The 13,510-nt window shown below is 51.2% G+C and overlaps 1 protein-coding gene across 2 annotated transcripts in view; it reads left to right on the top strand.

Annotated features, from left to right (window-relative positions):
* The window catches only part of FANCD2 (FA complementation group D2), a 1,050,809-nt gene that overhangs the window by 660,757 nt on the left and 376,542 nt on the right, over positions 1-13,510 (top strand). The gene's annotated exons all lie outside the window — the stretch shown is intronic.

The following is a 13,510-nucleotide window of genomic DNA, read 5'->3' as shown; positions in this document are numbered from 1 at the left end:
CAATTCTGGAAGACTTGGTGCACTGCGCTGCATGTTAAGACCGCCCTGTCCACCAGCTACCACCCTCAAACGGACGGCCAAACCGAGCGCCTGAACCAAACGCTCAAACAGTATCTGCGATGTTTTGTGGACCAGGGCAGGGAAGAATGGGTCGACTTGCTATGGGTTGCAGAGATAGCCTATAACAACGCCACTCACAGCTCCACACAGTCATCTCCGTTCTATGGCAACTATGGCCAACATCCCAGGTTCTTGCCATTTCTACATCCGTTCAGAGAGGACAGGATTCCCGCCACAGCGGACAGGGTGGCACACATAAAAGACACGTTGATGCGCTCAAGGGCTGTCCTAATAGAGGCCAAGAGAAGATACAAGGCTGCGGCAGATAGGAAGAGAAGGCCCGGGCCACTGTACCGCACTGGAGACTACGTCTGGATATCCACAAGAAACATGAGGTTTCGAAAGAACAGTGTGTTCCATCCCAAGTACATGGGCCCCTATCGAATTACCAAGTGTATGGGTCCCGTGAACGTGAAGGTGTGCTTGCCGCAGTCATTGCGGATACACCCTGTCTTTCATGTATCATTGCTCAAACCAGCACCCTCCAAGCCGTCTGGGACACCTAGGCCGGTATGCGTGGAGTCGGAGGTGGAGTATGAAGTGTCGGGCATACGGGCGTCCAAATGGCGCAGGGGGAAGCTGTGGTACCTGGTTGCGTGGAAAGGCTATGGCCCGGAGGAGCATTCATGGGAACCGGCTGAAGGGGTTCATGCTCCGCGCTTGGTCTCCTTGTTCCATCGGCGTTTTCCTGCCAGCGCTGGACCCGTGGGGAGCCGCTGAGAGGGAGGATGTACTGTCAAGAATTCCTGTCATACAAGGGAAACACGCCCTTATGTAAACAGGAGAGCTGTTACATAACTCAAGGGAAACACGCCCTTATGTAAACAGGAGAGCTGTTACATAACTCAAGGGAAACACGCCCTTATGTAAACAGGAGAGCTGTTACATAACTCAAGGGAAACACGCCCTTATGTAAACAGGAGAGCTGTTACATAACTCAAGGAAAACACGCCCTATAAAGGGAGGAACCGGGAGGTACAAGGCTGTCGGATATTGTGTTTACACCGACGTACCTGCTTCGTGAAGAGCAGTGTTCCGGAGTGGTGCTCCAGTAAGGCAAGAACGGAGGTAGGTCGAGTCGTTACTCCCTGGGCCGTGTCTTGCCCCATCGTCACCTGTGAAGGACCCGGAAGCTCTACCGGTCAACCATTGAGCTTCGCTTTTTGACTCGGCTGAGTCCAAGCGCAGTGGCGCTTTTGCTGGTTGGAGTCGTAACTCCCAGCCCGACCAGAGTCACAGGGACTGCCAGCTGTAACGCACACCAGGAGGTGTTTGCCGCGTTACAGACTCGGAAGTCCACAGGATCGATCGAGCGGCTGCTCTCGGTTCAGTCTTCTTGCTTGTGATTGGGGTATCGGTGACGCATCACCAGGAGGTGACTCCGCGTCCCGGTGCAGTCTGAGGAAGAGGTTGAGCGGCTGCTCCCTTCAGGTAGAGATCCCGGCTGGGTGTTTCCCTGACTCCTCGATTCTCCCCAACACTCTTCGTGCCCCTCACAGCCTACCGATTGGCATTGTCGGCCATTTCATTTCTGCCCTCTGTTGGCATACGCCGGGATCGGCGTATATGCAGAGGACGGTTAGGACCATCCGTGCTGTGGGCTGGTAACGTACTTAGCCTGGAGGATTCCAGTGACTATAACTTTTGTTTGTTCTTTGTATTTTATTTGCCTTCATTAAAAGAACTAACCCTTCACAAGTGGTTGCGTCCTCATTGTCGTGTCTGTTAAACGATCCTGAGACGTTCAGGGCGTTACACAGGCCCTGATTCCCATCTTTCGGCCTCTATCCTGGGTTTCGGTCAGGCTAGTGTTGCGGCTTCTGGGGCTGATGGCCTCCTGCATCCTCCTAGTGCATCACGCCAGGCGGCGCATGCAGGCTCTGCAGTGGGACCTGAAGTTTCAGTGGGCCCAGCATCACGGCAACCTGTCCGACCATGTCTTGATCTCGGAGGGCACTGCACAGCAGTTGCAGTGGTGGCTCACGGACCGCGATTGGGTCACGGGCAAGAGCCTCTCCCTACCCCTACCGGAGCATGTCGTAGTGACGATGCGTCCCTCCTGGGATGGGGTGGCCATATGGGAGAGGCGGAGATCAGAGGCCTCTGGTCTCTGGCGGAGTCTCGCCTCCACATCAACTTGTTGGAGCAGAGAGCGATCCGACTTGCACTGAAAGCCTTCCTTCCCTCTGTCCGGGGAAGTGTTGTGCAGGTGTTCACGGACAACACCACCGCCATGTGGTATTGCAACAAACAGGGCGGGGTGGGGTCATGAACCCTTTGTCAGGAGGCTCTGCGCCTCTGGACATGGCTGGAACACCAGGGCATCACCCTGGTGGTTCAACATCTGGCGGGCTCTCTGTACGCCAGAGCAGACGAACTCAGCCGCCGGTGCATGATGGATCACGAATGGCGTCTGAACTCCGAGGTGGCGCAAGGTCTCTTTCAGCAGTGGGGAGAGCCTTGGTTAGATCTATTCGCCACCGACGAGAACGCGCAATGTCAGCAGTTCTGCGCGTTGGAATTTCCAAGGCAGCACTCACTCGGCGACGCTTTTCGCCGCGAGTGGAGTTGCGGTCTGTTGTACGCCTTTCCGCCTATACCACTTCTGCCCAGAGTGCTGATGAAGATCAGGCCCGACCGGGCCCAAGTCATCTTGGTGGCTCCGGATTGGGGACGAAGGTACTGGTATCCCGAGCTACTCAGTATGTTGACCGATCCTCCGATACGTCTGCCCCTTCGGGAGGATCTTCTGTCGCTGCAGCAGGGGACGGTCCTCCGCCCGAACCTGTCCAGCCTCCACCTCTATGCGTGGAGATTGAGCAGCGGCAGTTGATGCCATTTGACTTGCCTCCTGAAGTCTGTGATATCATTCTGGCAGCCAGGCGTCCCTCCACAAAGACGGTATACGCCTGCCGGTGGAACAAATTTGTGGCATGGTGCACAGCAAAGGCTGTGGATCCCCTTTCCGCCCCTCTTTCTGAGGTTCTCCTCTTTCTTCTTTCTTTGGCCCGGCAGGGCTCTGCCCTGGGCACCTTGAAAGGTTATCTTGCTGCCCTCTCTGCCTTCTTACGGCTTCCTGATCAGCCCTCTCTTTTCAAGTCCCCTGTAGTGTCACGCTTTCTTAAAGGCATTACTCACACGTTCCCTCCTGTCCCTTTCATACTGCCTCAGTGGGACTTGAATCTTGTCTTAACATTCCTGATGTGCGCTCCCTTTGAGCCTCTTCACAATTGTCCTCTTCGTCTTCTAACTCTTAAGACTGCTTTCCTGGTAGCCATCACCTCGACTAGACGGGTGAGTGAGCTCCAGGCTCTATCGTCCAAGCCTCCTTTTCTATCTGTTCATCCGGACAAGGTTGTCCTTCGGCCTCGTCCTTCCTTTCTACCGAAAGTGGTGACCCCCTTTCATCTTGGGCAATCTGTCACCTTGCCCACCTTCTTTCCGCCTCCGCATCCTTCCAAAGAGGAAGAGCGGCTCCACTGTCTGGACCCAAAACGTGCGCTCTCCTTTTATTTGGACCGCACAAAACAGTTCCGAGTGGACGACCAGCTTTTCGTTGGCTACGTGGGTGCAAAGAAGGGAAAAGCTGTGCACAAACGGACCATCTCCCGGTGGGTCGTTTTGTGTATAAAAATCTGTTATTCCTTGGCGAAAAAGGACCCTCCTGTTGGGCTGCGAGCCCATTCTACTCGGGCCACAGCGGCTACTACTGCTTTGGGACGGGGAGTCCCTTTGCAGGACATCTGTCAGGCGGCGACGTGTGCTTCGCTGCACACGTTTGCCAGGCACTATTGCCTAGACAGCCAAGTCCGGAGGGATGGCTTCTTTGGCCGTTCTGTCCTCCAGGACTTTCTGGTGTGATCTTGGTTCGCAGACCCACCACCGGGGTTGGTATTGCTTGGGTATCTATTCTAAGGTGAGGAATCTAACTAACGTGTTTCTTTCAGATGAACAAGTTACTTACCTTCGGTAACGATGTATCTGTAAGAAACATTAGTTAGTTAGATTCCTCACCGACCCACCCATCCTCCCTTCTGCGAACTGAGATCTAGGGTTAAGGCTATCCCTTTGAGGGCCCTAGAATTTTTTGGCACCTGTGTCGGTCTCTTGCATGGCTCTGCGTTCCTGGCGCGGAAAGCTATGTACAAGAACTGACGTCCGCGCGCGAGGGCGGCGTCTATGTACTCCGACGACTTCATTCCGGCGCACGACGCCGACAACGGACGCGGAGCCGCAGACGACGCCTAGCGACGCGCAAGGGGTATTGCTGACGAAAAATCTTCCGGATCCGGTCTGACGCCTGGGGATATTCTAAGGTGAGGAATCTAACTAACTAATGTTTCTTACAGATACATAGTTACCGATGGTAAGTAACTTGTTCATCTTGTTGTATTGCTTTGTTTGAGGGGGACCAGGTGTGAGAAGTTGGCCTGATGTATGATGTCACTAGTTCTAGTGTACACCTTATATCAGTCCAAACAACCCTTATGGTGATTGGTTGTAAAGTCAACCTTATAGACCAGCTATCCTAGTGGTAGCATGGACAAGAGCAGTCTTAGGCTAAACTCTGAATGGCATGTGAAGCCAGCTGTGATACCATATATAATCCCTTGAATACCAAATGAAAGGACACCACAACAGATATATATATATAAAATAAAGTGTATTTATTCTAGTCAAACCCTCAGCACTCTTTATGAGATTAGAGGTAAGTACAACACAGTCTTATTTAAGCATACATTAAGTCACACAGGTAAGTAATACAGTTAGGCCCTAGGGGCCACGCAAACCATATACTAAGTAAGTGGTATAAGGACCACTGTCACGGAAATAGGATAGGCCTAGGCCTAGGGAATCGCTGGGGCTACACTGCACTAGCAATAGTTAGGAAGTGGGAGGCCCACGGGATTCAGGTGCAGAGTGGAAACACTCACGCGTAATGCGTAAAAGTCGATAGAAATAGTAGTTATTAGCAATTAACAGTTTAAGGACACTTCTGAAGCAGCTAGAGAGTCGAGACTCGGAAACTAGACCCTAGGATAGTCACTACCCTTGTGAGCACCGAAGTACCCAAGTTACCTAGCCCACGGACTGCGGGTGCATAGGTGTGAACTTGCGTCGGGTTTCGTCGTGGACTTCTATGGATGCCTGAAGGAAAGTTGCTGACAGGCAGTCAGTGAAGAGTGTCCGGTGGATCCCAAGGCTGGGATCAAGAAGAGAGGAGACCTGCAAGCAGAAGGGACAGAGTCAAGGTCACTAGCCAGTGACCACGTGGAACCAGGAAGGAACCAGGCGATGTCGTGAAGATTGCAGGTGAAGGTGAAGCTTGTCGTTGCAGCCACGAGGACCAGGAAACGTCGAGGACGACCAGGACCAGGAGGCGAGCTGTCCCACGAAGGCTCTTGCTGTCGGCGGCGTCGAAGTTGGACTAGGACTCACCAAGCCTTGGCAAGCGGAACCCACGAAGAACGGAGGACTTGCTTCTGGTGCAGACCAGGAAGGTCTGGGGTGCTTCTCTTTTGCAAGGAAGCAGGAGCCAGTCTGGAGGAGCCAAACCAGCAGTGAAGATTTCGGGATGCGTCGTCACAAAGGCCACTAGCCAACGGGCAAGCAACCGGACAGGCGCGGCAAGCAGGGAAATGCAGAAGGGCCCCACGCAGGACTCGTGGAGTGTGGGGGGCTGATCTTCGGTGCAGATGGTGCTTGGGGGTGGGGCTTCTCAATCCCCGGTGCACAACTTCGAGGGTACCTCAGAAGCTGCGCTGGAAGATACTCGCCACTTTTCCCAGGTAGCCGGTCCCACGTCTCTCGTCGCCTCCACGGATCTCAGCTCGGCTGTGGATGTGGATCAGGGTCGGAGAAGTCTGGAAGTCAAGGCTCTGGTCAGGCTCTGCAGTCGGTCCCTCGTAGAACTTTAGCAAAGCAACGGGTAGTCTCTTGATGGTGCCTGTTTGCACAGGGTAGCCACTCCTTGGCCACAAGGAAGATTCTTCAGTCTTCTTCTTTCGTCGAATGTCGAAGGTCCAGAGTTTCTGTTCAAGTTGCAGTTTCAGGATAATCTACTCTCCTGGGACCCAGCTACCACTCTTATCCAATTCTGGGGGGCTGGGTTACCTGCTAGGTCACGCCTTATGGTTGGGACCTGGGAGGGGGGTGGTTACACCCCCTTCCCTTTGTCCAGTTTCGCGCCAGGACTGGGGCTGGAGAGCCCCAGCACCGGTTTGAACTGGACTATGCACGGGACACCTTGTGTGCCCCAGGCATGTCTCATTCTATTCATCCCTCCCTGCCCCAATACACTAAGGCCTGTCTGGGGTGGTGCTCGCACCTCCCAAGGCAGGAAACCTATTGTCCAAGCCTCCCTTGCCGGGATCACTCCCAGCAGCAGGAGGTCAGACTCGTGTCTGTGGCAGCAGCATCCATTTTGTGATGCTGGGGCTCTGATTAACTTTAACCGGGTAAGTAGGTTACCACATGTCTTCTCCCTCTAGAAGGGAGGGATAATATCCTCATCCCCAGAAATGGTATGGGGGTATTATTCCAAAGTGTTAGACACCTTACACGACATGTTTTGATAAAGCCAAACCATAGTTACCATAACCGTTTATGATTATAAGGCACTTTAAGAGTATATGGTAGGCTATATCATAGAACAGCTATAAGGACATGGTTCCGAAAGCTGCAGACAGGCTCAGCTCATGCTAGAGCACCATCTCACATGTTACCAAGCACTCTGCCTCCAGGATTGTTAAGGCCTGCCATAGGAGTGGCTGATAGGTACACATGTGTCTATATGTAAGTTAGGTATAGGAATACTACACCTAAGCAAGGGGTGATTACACGACCTTGCCCCAGCTGAGTGATCAGCCAGTTGTGTCATAATGGAAGGCCAGGCCAGGGGTGGCATAATACATGCTGCAGCCCCTGGTAGGCCTAGGGTACACCTATGCCCTGGGTACCTAGGGTACACTGTACAGGGGCCAATAAGGTGATCCTATCCAACTGGGTTATGCACCTAAAGTACATAGTATCAATTTAGAGAGAGAACAGCAGGGCTGTGGGTCTGATTAGCAGGCCCACAGCCACATCTAAGTCGAAAACCAGTAAAGCAAAAGCAAAAAGTGGGGGTGAACATAGAAAGCAGACCCTACTCTCCTACACAACCCCCCCCCCCCCAAACTTAGGGTCATTAAACTAACCTTGACCAGTTGAGTCTTCATGTTCTAAGTAGAAATATCTGGAGAGTCCATCTGCATTGGCATGGTCAGTCCCAGGTCTATGTTCTACTGTGAAGTCCATCCCCTGTAGGGAAATGGACCACCTAAGAAGTTGGGGATTTTCACCCTTCATCTGATTTAGCCACAAGAGGGGCTTATGGTCTGTCTGAATCTTGAAGTGAGTGCCAAACAAGTATGGCCTCAGCTTCTTCAGGGCCCAAACCATAGCAAAGGCCTCCCTCTCAATAGCTGACCAACGTTTCTCTCTAGGGGTCAGCCTTCTACTTATAAAAGCAATGGGCTGGTCTTGACCATCTACATTCAGTTGTGAAAGAACAGCTCCCACACCTAACTCAGAAGCATCTGTCGGGACAATGAACTCTTTGGAGTAGTCTGGACTTTTCAGAATAGGTGCACTGCACATGGCCTGCTTCAGGTCATCAAATGCTTTTTGACAGCTCACTGTCCACTGAACTTTCTTTGGCATCTTCTTGGAGGTCAAGTCATTAAGTGGTGTCACAATGGACCCATAGTTCTTAACAAACTTTCTGTAGTACCCAGTCAGGCCCAAGAAAGCTCTGACCTGAGTCTGGGTAGTTGGAGGAGTCCAGTCCTTTATGGTCTGGATCTTGCTCTCCAGTGGTTGAACCTGACCCCCACCAACTAGGTGGCCCAGGTATACAAACTTGCTCTGCCCTATCTGGCACTTAGTGGCCTTGATAGTGAGGCCTGCCTTTTGCAGGGCCTCTAAAACATTCCTCAGGTGGACCAGGTGATCCTCCCAGGTGGAGCTAAAGACAGCAATATCATCCAGATAAGCTGCACAATAATCATCCAACCCAGTAAGGACTTGATTCACCAACCCTTGGAAAGTGGCAGGTGCATTCTTCAAACCAAAGGGCATTACCACAAATTGATAATGTCCTCCTGGGGTCGAGAAAGCAGTTTTGGCCTTTGCACTCTCAGCTAGTCTGATTTGCCAGTAGCCTGCTGTCAGGTCAAATGTGCTCAAAAACTTAGCAGCTGCCAGTCTGTCAATGAGCTCATCTGCAAATGTAAATGTAAATGATAAGGTACTTATATAGCGCACTGTCACCAGACGGCCACCTTGCGGTGTCGCCTTTTGCGGTTTCCTGGCGCTGATACTCATACCGCTGTGGAACCCCTCCTGGCTTTTCCTGTGAAGTGTCCACTCCTGGGCGCCCCCAGGGTGAGGCCAGGCATCCTTAGCGCTGTTGGGGCCGGTGTGGAGGCTAAGCAAGCTATTGCCCAGAGTTGCAGCGTGGGGCCCGTGATTAGAATAGGCACCGAGGCGAGATTAGACAGGTCTGAGGAAATTGAGCCCGAGCCCCGCAGAGGCGGGAATCGAACCCTGGTCCCTGGCCAGAACTCTGCTTCAGGGTCTGCCGCTCTAACCATTGATCCACACTCCTCCACCAGGGTATTGGGTGGGCATCTGTCCTAGTGACAGCATTGAGACCTCTGTAATCCACGCAAAACCTCATCTCTCTCTTACCATCTTGGGTGTGAGGTTTTGGCACAAGGACTACAGGACTAGCCCAAGGGCTCTCTGAAGGTTCAATGACTCCCAGCTCCAACATCTTTTGTACCTCAACTTTTATGCAGTCCCTGACATGGTCAGGTTGCCTGTAGATTCTACTCTTCACAGGCCGACTGTCACCAGTGTCCACCTCATGGGTGCACCAGTTTGTCTGACTTGGGGTCAGAGAGAACATATGTCTGTAGGATTGCAGAACCTGTCTGCAGTCCTGTTGCTGATGGACAGTGAGGCTGTCAGAAAAGACCACACCATCAACTGAGCCATCATCAGGGTTCTGAGTCAACAGGTCTGGGAGAGGGTCACTCTCTTCCTCCTGCCCCTCATCTGTAGCCATGAGTAAGCCCATGTCTGCCCTGTCAACATATGCCTTCAATCTGTTGACATGAAGCACCCTGTGGGGGCTTCTGGGAGTCCCAAGGTCCACCAAGTAGGTGACTTCTCCCTTTTTCTCAACAATAGTGTGGGGTCCAGACCATTTGTCTTGGAGTGCGGCTGGGGCCACTGGCTCCAACAGCCACACCTTCTGCCCTGGCTGGTAAACAGTCAGCACAGCCTTTTGGTCATGCCAAGCTTTTTGGAGTTCTTGGCTTGCCTCAAGGTTTTTAGAAGCCTTCTTCATATACTCTGCCATCCTGGAGCGGAGACCAAGTACATAATCCACTATGTCAAGTTTGGGTTGTCTGAGAGGTCTCTCCCATCCTTCCCTTACCAAACATAGGGGTCCTCTTACAGGATGCCCAAACAAAAGCTCAAAAGGGCTGTAGCCAACCCCCTTTTGTGGGACCTCTCTGTAAGCAAACAGAAGGCACGGTAAAAGGATGTCCCATCTTCGCCTAAGCTTGTCTGGTAAACCTTTTATCATTCCCTTTAAGGTCTTGTTGAATCTCTCAACAAGCCCATTGCACTGTGGGTGATAGGGTGTGGTGAACTTGTAGTTCACACCACACTCCTTCCACATTGCAGGCAAGTATCCTGACATGAAGTTGGCACCTCTGTCAGAAATGACCTCCTTTGGAAAGCCCACTCTGGAGAATACTCCAAGCAGGGCCCTTGCCACAACAGGAGCTGTTGTGGTCCTCAGGGGAATAGCCTCTGGATACCTGGTGGCATGGTCCACTATCACCAGTATAAATCTGTGCCCAGATGCTGTTTGTGGGTCCATTGGTCCTACAATATCTATGCCCACTCTTTCAAAGGGAACCCCCACCACAGGTAGTGGTATGAGGGGGGCCTTTGTGGTGCCACCTGATTTGCCACTGGCTTGGCAGGTGACACAGGAGTGACAAAACTCCTTAGTATCTTCTGACATGTGGGACCAGTGAAAGTGAGGGACAAGCCTGTCCCAAGTCTTGTTCTGGCCTAAATGTCCTGCAAGGGGAATATCATGGGCCAAGGTAAGAAGGAAGCTTCTGAACTTCAGTGGTATGACCAACCTCCTGGACGCACCAGGCTTGGGGTCTCTAGCCTCTGAATACAGTAGCCCTTCATCCCAATACACTCTATGGGTACCTTGAGCATTCCCTGCAGCTTCAGCAGCAGCCAGCTGTCTGAGGGGTTCAAGAGAGGGGCAGTCTAATTGAGCCTGCCTCAGATCTGCCCTTGAAGGTCCCCCTGTCCCAAGAAACTCAACCTGATCAGGTTCAAGTTCTTCTAGGACAGTTCCTTCAGGGCTCTCAGAATCATCCTCCTGGGAGGGTTGATCCACCACCTGAGGCAGGGGGGAAGGCACAGCCTTAACCCTACTGCTCTTTCTCTTGGGTTGTGACTGGTCCATAGTTTCAGGATCCAGCACTTGTTCAGTGGTGCATTTTTTGGCCTGTGACCTGGTCACAGCAAGGACATGTGCATCTATCCCCAGCATTTCTGCATGGGTCCTATACTCCACTTCAGACCAAACTGAAGTTTCAAGATCATTGCCCAGTAAACACTCTACAGGAAGATCTGAACTAACAACAACTTTCTTGAGGCCAGTTACCTCTCCCCAGGAGAAGTTAACAATAGCCACACTATGGGAGGTAGGGGCATTGCTAGCGTTGGTCACTAGGTAATTCTCACCTAGTATGATCTGTCCAGGGTCCACAAAGGCAGGTGTCACCATTGTGACACTAGCCCCAGTGTCCCTGTAGGCCTGAGCCATTCTTTGGTTGATAAAAGGAGTCTGTCTGTACTTGCCCAGGTTACTGGGGCCTACAGTAGAGGACAAAGCTAAGTCCCCATCACAGATCAGAACAGTCTGAGTAGGTATTCTGACTAGGCCAGAATCCTCCTCAGTTCCCAGGGTTAACCCTACTACACCCTTTTGCTGGGAACCACCACTTACAGCTGGACTAGGGGGTACAGTTGCCTTAGGGGCAATGGTGGCTGGGGGCTTATCCTTTTTGGTGCACTCACTAAACCAATGTGAGTTGGACTTACAATAGTTGCACCATGGTTTCTTTTGGCCATCTTTCTTTTTATCCTTTTTGGGACCACCCTCCCCCTGAGCCTTTTGGGGGCGTGGTGAAGACTTCTGGTCTTTTTGTTTCTGATCATTACCCTTCTGGTCTGGCTTTTTCTGATCACCGCCCTGGTTCTGGTTTTTCTGCTTAACTCTAGTCCTGACCCATCTATCTGCCTTCTTTCCCAATTCTTGGGGAGAAGTCAGATCAGAATCAATCAGGTGTTGATGCAGTAGCTGGTTTTGACAGTTGTTAAGGATTTGTTCTCTCATGATCAAATTATACAATCCTGTATAGTCCTTAACCTTACTTCCCACTAGCCAGCCTTCCAGAGCCTTAGTGGCACAATCTACAAAGTCAGTCCAGTCCTGAGTCTGTGTCTTCTGGGTATCCCTGAACAACAACCTGTATTGTTCAGTGGTTAGGCCAAACCCATCAATCAGAGCACTCTTCAGGACAGTGTAATTGTCTGCATCCTCTTCACTAACTGTGAGGAGCTTGTCTCTACCTTTCTCAGAGAAGGAGAGCCACAAGATAGCTGCCCACTGACTTTGGGGTACCTGCTGTACTTTGCAAGCTCTCTCCAAAGCAGTTATCCATTTGTGGATGTCATCCCCACACTTGTAGGGAGGGACAATCTTGCTCAGGTTTCTATTATCATAGTGCCTGTCTCTATCTTTAGGGATATTGCTGCCACCAGTGGGTTCTGACCCACTTAACTTTTGCTCTCTAGCCAGAGCAAGCTTCTCCTTGGCAAGGGCAAGTTCTTCCCTCTGAATCCTCAGATTAGCTTCCCTCATTCTGGCTCCATGCTCCTTTCTCTCAGGGGAAGTCATTCCCCTGTGAGAGGACGCACTAGAGATGCTAGAGACATGGGAGTGGATGGATTCCCTTGAAGGGGATCTGTCCCTCCTGCTTCTCTGTGTAAGCCCACTTGGGGGTCTGTATGGGGGGATCCCATGCAAACTCCCATGTAAGCTTAGGTTAGCCTGGCTAAGTCTTCCTACTTGGCCCTGGCTGTCTACCTCTTCATCTGAAGCCCCATCTGACTCCTCTGTGGTGGGTAGACCCTCCTTGGTACCTAGGGTACTGGCCTGTGAGGCCCTAAGGGCATCATACTCCTCTAGGAGTTGCACTAGCTGAAGGAGGGTAGGGTTTGCACCCTGTTTTAACTTTCTGGAGGTACACAATTGTCTCATCTCCTGAAAAGTTAGGGTATCATATCTAGAGGGGGTCTTCTGCAGACCTGCCCCTCCTGAGAGAGCATCCTCTTGATCTCTTCCCAGAGACATGATCTAGTGAGGGTGTGGTGTGTGCACCTACCTACACTAGTTGTTTCTACTAAACCTCTCTGGTAGTTGTAGTCAGGGTGTGTTACTCCCTTCAACCTACAACCACTAAGTCCAGTAGGACTTAACTATTATAATCTATGTTATATGTACCTAAACAATATCTGTGTGATCTTTCAATTTAGTATCTCAAGATTACAATGGTATTACAACAGCAAGCTCAGATCCCAACCGCTGCTCACCAATGTGAGAAGTTGGCCTGATGTATGATGTCACTAGTTCTAGTGTACACCTTATATCAGTCCAAACAACCCTTATGGTGATTGGTTGTAAAGTCAACCTTATAGACCAGCTATCCTAGTGGTAGCATGGACAAGAGCAGTCTTAGGCTAAACTCTGAATGGCATGTGAAGCCAGCTGTGATACCATATATAATCCCTTGAATACCAAATGAAAGGACACCACAACAGATATATATATAAAATAAAGTGTATTTATTCTAGTCAAACCCTCAGCACTCTTTATGAGATTAGAGGTAAGTACAACACAGTCTTATTTAAGCATACATTAAGTCACACAGGTAAGTAATACAGTTAGGCCCTAGGGGCCACGCAAACCATACACTAAGTAAGTGGTATAAGGACCACTGTCACGGAAATAGGATAGGCCTAGGCCTAGGGAATCGCTGGGGCTACACTGCACTAGCAATAGTTAGGAAGTGGGAGGCCTACGGGATTCAGGTGCAGAGTGGAAACACTCACGCGTAATGCGTAAAAGTCGATAGAAATAGTAGTAGTTAGCAATTAACAGTTTAAGGACACTTCTGAAGCAGCTAGAGAGTCGAGACTCGGAAACTAGACCCTAGGATAGTCACTACCCTTGTGA

The sequence above is a fragment of the Triturus cristatus genome, chromosome 9, assembly GCF_964204655.1.
Source record: "Triturus cristatus chromosome 9, aTriCri1.1, whole genome shotgun sequence".
Taxonomy (NCBI): Eukaryota; Metazoa; Chordata; class Amphibia; order Caudata; family Salamandridae; genus Triturus; species Triturus cristatus.
Note: the sequence above shows the minus strand (reverse complement) of the source record. Positions and strands in the feature narration are given on the sequence as shown.